Source organism: Palaemon carinicauda, chromosome 18 (assembly GCF_036898095.1).
Source record: "Palaemon carinicauda isolate YSFRI2023 chromosome 18, ASM3689809v2, whole genome shotgun sequence".
Lineage (NCBI taxonomy): Eukaryota > Metazoa > Arthropoda > Malacostraca > Decapoda > Palaemonidae > Palaemon > Palaemon carinicauda.
This window is the reverse complement of record NC_090742.1, coordinates 29299205-29306704: the sequence shown is the minus strand read 5'-3', so window position 1 is coordinate 29306704 and position 7500 is coordinate 29299205. Positions and strand designations below refer to the sequence as shown.

General features: G+C 40.3%; 1 protein-coding gene across 5 annotated transcripts in view; it reads right to left on the bottom strand.

Annotated features, from left to right (window-relative positions):
• LOC137657742 (peroxidase-like) overlaps positions 1 to 7500 on the bottom strand; it is a 249080-nt gene that overhangs the window by 72147 nt on the left and 169433 nt on the right. The window lies entirely within an intron of this gene.

The following is a 7500-nucleotide window of genomic DNA, read 5'->3' as shown; positions in this document are numbered from 1 at the left end:
CCTGAATTAAAACAAATGGAAACCTTGTCCCCTCACTTGATTGCCATTATTTTTCATAGTACATCATAATCCACATCACATGTTATTGTTATTATTACTTCCTAAGCTACAACCCTAGTTGGAAAAGTAGGATGCTATAAGCCCAGGGGCCCCAACAGGGAAAATAGCCCAGTGAGGAAAGGAAACCAGGAAAAATTTAATATGTTAAGAACAGTAACAACATTGAAATAAATATTTCATATATAAACTATAAAATCTTCAACAAAACAGGAGGAAGAGAAATATGATGGAATAGTGTGCCTGAGTGTACCGTCAAGCAAGAGAACTAACTCAAGACGTGGAAGGCCATGGTAGAGGGGCTATGGCACTACCCAAGACTTGAGAACAATGTTTTGATTTTGGAGTGTCCTAGAAGAGCTACTTACCATAGCTAAAGAGTCTCATCTAGTCTTACCAAGAGGAAAGTGGCCACTGAACAATTACAGTGCAGTAGTTAACCCTATGAGAGAAGAACAATTGTTTGGTAATCTCAGCGTTGTCAGGTGTATGAGGAGAGAGGAGAATATGTAAAGAATTTGCCAGACTATTCTGTGTATGTGTAGGCAAGGGAAAAATGTACCGTAACCAGAGAGAAGGATCCAATGTATAATGTCTGGCTGGTCAAAGGACTCCATAACTATCTAGAGGTGGTATCTCAACGAGTGGCTGTCACCAATATATCTTATTTTCACTACTATATCACATTATATCAGCACATCATATTTCAATACTATCCACAAGTTCCACAACTCTCGCCTGTATCCTGCCACTGACAACTCTCCTCGTTAACTGAATCTACTTCGTGTTCTTTGGGTATGGTGCCTACCCGAACCTGTACATGTTACCATCCCTGATGTAGATATTTTGCCTGTGAAGGACCTGAGGATCAAAGTCGACGCCTTTATGTACAGCCATTTCACCATCTTCCAGACCTCCATCAACGCCTCCACTTCTGATGAAATAGACAACTATTCAACATCGACCAAAGCCAACGTGAATACAGTAGGACACAGACGCCCACCATGTGACGAGCCAAAGCAGCGACAATGTTGCCCACCCCCCACATATACCACCCACCGCTTACGCCCCAACCAACGACCTCTGCAGCCACTTACTAACGCCAATCGCCTGAAGTTATGCTATTACCACTCTAAATTCGGGGCTGCTCTGAAGAAATGTGCAAATGGTTGTCAGTGGCCAAAAAACATAAAAGTAGGCCATCGCTTGTGGCAGTGGCCTCCCCTGTCACTAATGTTTTCTTCTTACATTACACAGGTACAGGCATGCAATTTTTGGTAAACACAGGTGTCTACCATTTTCTTCTGCCAAGACCATTCTCCAAGACATGACATAGTCTGTCTATATCTGCCAGCATCCACCTGGTAGATGCCAATGGATTTGCTATACACACCCATAGTTATGAAACCCTCACATGATCATTTGGAGTTTCTCGTTGCCGACGTCCCATTGCCAATCCTCAATGCTGATTTCCTCTCACACTTCTACCTCCTAGTCGATGTAGCTCATCAACGGTTAGTCAACGTGGATTTGTACTGCTCAACGGCTCTCCAATCAGCCCTCTCCGACCTTGCTCTCCACATCAGCGCACCCACAGATGCTTACACCCACCTCCTCACATTGTGCATGGAAGTTTCCTGTCCAGAACTTCGTCACACGCCCGCGGTTCCCGCGACACATGATATTTATCACTATATCAAGACGACGGGGCACCCCCAGTGTTTGCCAGATTCAGACGTCTGGCACAGGATCGTTTGGCAGCCGCTAAACAAACGTTCCCCTAAATGAAAGAAATGGGCCTTTGCCAAAAGGCCTCAAGCCCATGGTCATCACCCTTACACAATGTCCCGAAGAAAGATGGCTCTCTGTATCCCTATGGGGATTACAGGTGCCTAAACATGCTGACAGAACCAGATCACTACCCACTCCAAAACATTGCCAACATGACCTCCTACTTGCACAAAGTGAAGGTTTTCTCCACGCTTGATCTCCTGAAGGGGTATTATCAGTTGGCCACGAACTCAAAAGGCATCGTCAAGACGGCTATCACCACCCCCTTCGGTACATACACCTTGAATTACTCGTGTTTTGGCCTTCGTAATGATGGGGTCACTTTTCAATGTCTCATGGACGGCACCTTAGGGGACTTTCCCTTCTGTGTATGTTACGTGGACGACATACTTGTGTTCCCTTCCTCCAAAGAGGAACACCTCCGTCATCTACTCATCATGCTGAACCGCCTACAACCGAATGGCTTTGTAGTCCGGTACAGCAAGTGTACCTTTGGTGCCAATGAAGTATCATTCTTAGAGCACTGCACCACTCCTGGAGTCAACCCCCTCCCTGAGAAGGTAGCAGCCATTCAGAACTTCCCCAAGTCCTCAACTGTCAAAGCACTGCAAGAATTTTTGGGCATGATCAACTATTATCAAAGTTTCCTGCCAGCCATCGCCGCCACTCTTGCCCATCTCTGCACCTCCCCCAAGGCCAAGCCAAATGACTTGAAGTGGAATCCCCTTCATGAAGCAGCCTTCTGCAATGCAAAGAATACCCTATCAACAGCGGCTGCTCTCACTTTTCTCGTGCCACATGCACTTTTCTCCACTGAAGCCAGCGATGTCGCTATTAGAGCAGTCCTCGAGCAGGTGGTCAATAGCCCACACATTGGTCTTCTTCAGTACAAAACTGTCCAACCCGAAATCCGGCTACTCTACCTTCAACCGGGAATTGCTGGCGGTGCACTTGGCTGCTCGTCACTTTCACCACTTCGTGGAAGGTACCTCCATAGTCTTTCATATGGACCACATGCCTCTGGTGCACACTTTCACTCAACAGTCCAACTCCTGGACTGCCCGTCAACGCCAACATCTCTCCGCCGTGGTTTAATACAATTGTACCCCTAGGTACGTCCCAGGAAATATGAATCCTGTTGCCGATGCCGTGTCAAGAAACACATTGGCCGCCATTCACCTGGGATTGGATTACAGCGCCTTTGCATAAGTCCAACAAAAAGATCTAGAGTACCAAGCATATAGGACATCCTGCACACCCCTCCACTGGGAGGACGTCCCTCTAGACAACTCCAACGCCACCCTCCTCTGTGACGTCAGTACTGGTAGATCTAGACCGTGGATACCTTCTCCATGCACCGACAGGTGTTTGATTTCATTCATGGCCTTTCACATCCCTCGTGCCATTCTACTGCACCTCTACTGAAGACAAAGTTCATATTGGCATGGGATTACTAAGGATACTATGGATGCTAAGGATTGGGTCTGTGCCTGTACTTCATGCCAGACCTAAAAAGTACATCAATACACGGATTCAGAAGTGGGCACCTTTCTTCAACCTCAGCTGTGCTTTGTCCACATTCTAGTCGATGTTGTAGGTCCTCTACCCAAATCACAAGAGCATCTTTATCTGTTTAATGTAATCGACCGCTCCACTTGTTGGCATGACCCATTCCCATGGAAATTTGTAACATCTGCCTTGTGTATATCTGCCTTACTCTCAGGATGGATAGTGAGATTTGGTATCCCTGAGCATATTACTTCCGACAGGGATACCACTTTCACATCTCAATTGTGGATATCATAGCAAATCTCCTAGGTATCACCCTTCATCAGACAACCGCATACAATCCTGCTGCCAACGGTATGGTTGAACGTTTTCACCGTACCTTCAAAGCAGCTTTGATGTCCCGCTGCACGGACTCCAACTAGTTTACCCACATTCCCTGGGTCCTCCTGGGTCTAAGGACCACTCCTAAAGATACTGTTGATATCTTAGCAGCTGAAATGGTGTATGGCCACATGTTCGTCGTCCCTGCCAAATTTTTTCCGTCTGCAACCTCCTCCAACAATTTCTATTGTCTACGTCACGTTGTGGGAAAATTTACTCCATGCTGTCAGACTTACAAGGCCCCAGCGAAGCAACACATACCGACAGATCTGCATTCAACAATGCACATTTCATGCGTACATGTACATAATATATATATATATATATATATACATATATATATATATATATATATTACTATCCAAGCTACAACCCTAATTGGAAAAGCAAGATGCTATAAGCCTGGGGCTCCAATAGGAAAAATAGCCCAGTGAGGAAAGGAAATAAGGAAATAACTAGATGAAGACAACAAATCACCAATAAATCATTCTAAAAAAAGTAACAACGTCAAAACAGATATGTCATATATAAACTATTAACAACGTCAAAAACAAATATGTCATATATAAACTATAAAAAGACTCGTGTCTACCTGGTCAACAAAAAAGCATTTGCTCCAACTTTGAACTTTTGAAGTTCTACTGATTCAACTACTCGATTAGGAAGGATCATTCCACAACTTGGTAACAGCTGGAATAAAACTTCTAGAGTATTGCGTAGTATTGAGCCTCATGATGCATACATATATACATACATACATACATAATATATATATATATATATATATATGTATATATACACATATATATATGTATATGTATATATATACACATATACATATGTATATATAAACATATATAAATATATATACACATATATACACATATATATACTTATATATATGCAAACATGTGTATATACATACATATATATATATATATATATATATATGTATACATATACATACATATATATATAAGTATATATACATATATACATATACAGACATATATATGTATATATATACATATATATACATATATGTAATATATATATATATATACACAATATACATTATACACAATATATATATATATATATATATTTATAATAAACATTATACACACATATATATATATATATACATAACATATATATATATATATACAACACATATATATATATATATATATATACATAACATATATATATACATAACATATATATATATATATATATACATACATATACCAAGGCACTTCCCCCAATTTTGGGGGGTAGCCGACACCAACAATGAAACAAAACAAAAAGGGGACCTCTACTCTCTACGTTCCTTCAGCCTAACCAGGGACTCAGCCGAGTTCAGCTGGTACTGCTAGGGTGCTACAGCCCAACCTCCCACATTATCCACCACAGATGAAGCTTCATAATGCTGAGTCCCCTACTGCTGCTACCTCCGCGGTCATCTAAGGCACCGGAGGAAGCAGCAGGGCCTACTGGAACTGCGTCACAATCGCTCGCCATTCATTCCTATTTCTAGCACGCTCTCTTGCCTCTCTCACATCTATCCTCCTATCACCCAGAGCTTTCTTCACACCATCCATCCACCCAAACCTTGGCCTTCCTCTTGTACTTCTCCATCAACTCTTGCATTCATCACCTTCTTTAGCAGACAACCATTTTCCATTCTCTCAACATGGCCAAACCACCTCAACACATTCACATCCACTCTAGCCGCTAACTCATTTCTTACACCCGTTCTCTCCCTGACCACTTCGTTCCTAACCCTATCTACTCGAGATACACCAGCCATACTCCTTAGACACTTCATCTCAAACACATTCAATTTCTGTCTCTCCATCACTTTCATTCCCCACAACTCCGATCCATACATCACAGTTGGTACAATCACTTTCTCATATAGAACTCCTCTTTACATTCATGCCCAACCCTCTATTTTTACTACTCCTTAACTGCCCCCAACACTTTGCAACCTTCATTCACTCTCTGACGTACAATCTGCTTCCACTCACCATTTGCTGCAACAATAGACCCCAAGTACTTAAACTGATCCACCTCCTCAAGTAACTCTCCATTCAACATGACATTCAACCTTGCACCACCTTCCCTTCTCGTACATCTCATAACCTTACTCTTACCCACATTAACTCTCAACTTCCTTCTCTCACACACCCTTCCAAATTCTGTCACTAGTCGGTCAAGCTTCTCTTCTGTGTCTGCTACAGTAGAGTATCATCCGCAAACAACAACTGATTTACCTCCCATTCATGATCATTCTCTCCTACCAGTTTTAATCCTCATCCAAGCACTCGAGCATTCACCTCTCTCACCACTCCATCAACATACAAGTTAAACAACCACGGCGACATCACACATCCCTGTCTCAGCCCCACTCTCACCGGAAACCAATCACTCACTTCATTTCCTATTCTAACACATGCTTTACTACCTTTGTAGAAACTTTTCACTGCTTGCAACAACCTTCCACCAACTCCATATAACCTCATCACATTCCACATTGCTTCCCTATCAACTCTATCATATGCTTTCTCCAGATCCATAAACGCAACATACACCTCCTTACCTTTTGCTAAATATTTCTCGCATATCTGCCTAACTGTAAAAATCTGATTCATACAACCCCTACCTCTTCTAAAACCACCCTGTACTTCCAAGATTGCATTCTCTGTTTATCCTTAATCCTATTAATCAACACTCTACCATACACTTTTCCAACTACACTCAACAAACTAATACCTCTTGAATTACAACACTCATGCACATCTCCCTTACCCTTATATAGTGGTACAATACATGCACAAACCCAATCTACTGGTACCATTGACAACACAAAACACATATTAAACAATCTCACCAACCATTCAAGTACAGTCACAACCCCCTTCCTTCAACATCTCAGCTTTCACACCATCCATACCAGAAGCTTTTCCTACTCTTGTTTCATCTAGTGCTCTCCTCACTTCCTCTATTGTAATCTCTCTCTCATTCTCATCTCCCATCACTGGCACCTCAACACCTGGAACAGCAATTATATCTGCCTCCCTATTATCCTCAACATTCATATAGTATATAAAAATATATATATACAGTTTATATATACATATATACATACATAATATACATATTTATATATATATATATATATATACATATATACAATATATATACATATATATGCATATATATACATATATATATATTATATATATATATATATATATATACATATATACCTATATATACATATATATTATATATATACATATATATACATATATATGTATATATATATATATATATATATACATATATATATGTATATATATAACATATATATGTATATATATATATATATATATGTATATATATACATATATATGTATATATATATATATATATATATGTATATATATACATATATATGTATATAATATATATATATATTACATAAACATAAACTTCACTATTATATCATATAACAAAACATATCTTCATAGAGCATACTACAGTACCAGTACTGCCACATACTTCTAACACTGTGTACAGCAACTGCAAAACTTTCTAGTACTCAAGATGCTATTGCTTCGTTGCATTTTGTACTATTCATGATCCAACCTGACATAATCTTCGCTAGGTCTATCCGGGAGGCTTCTCTGAACTGGAGATTGGAACTGCGCTCCAACTTAGTTTTCGTTTTTCATTAACCTGTTTATTTTTAAA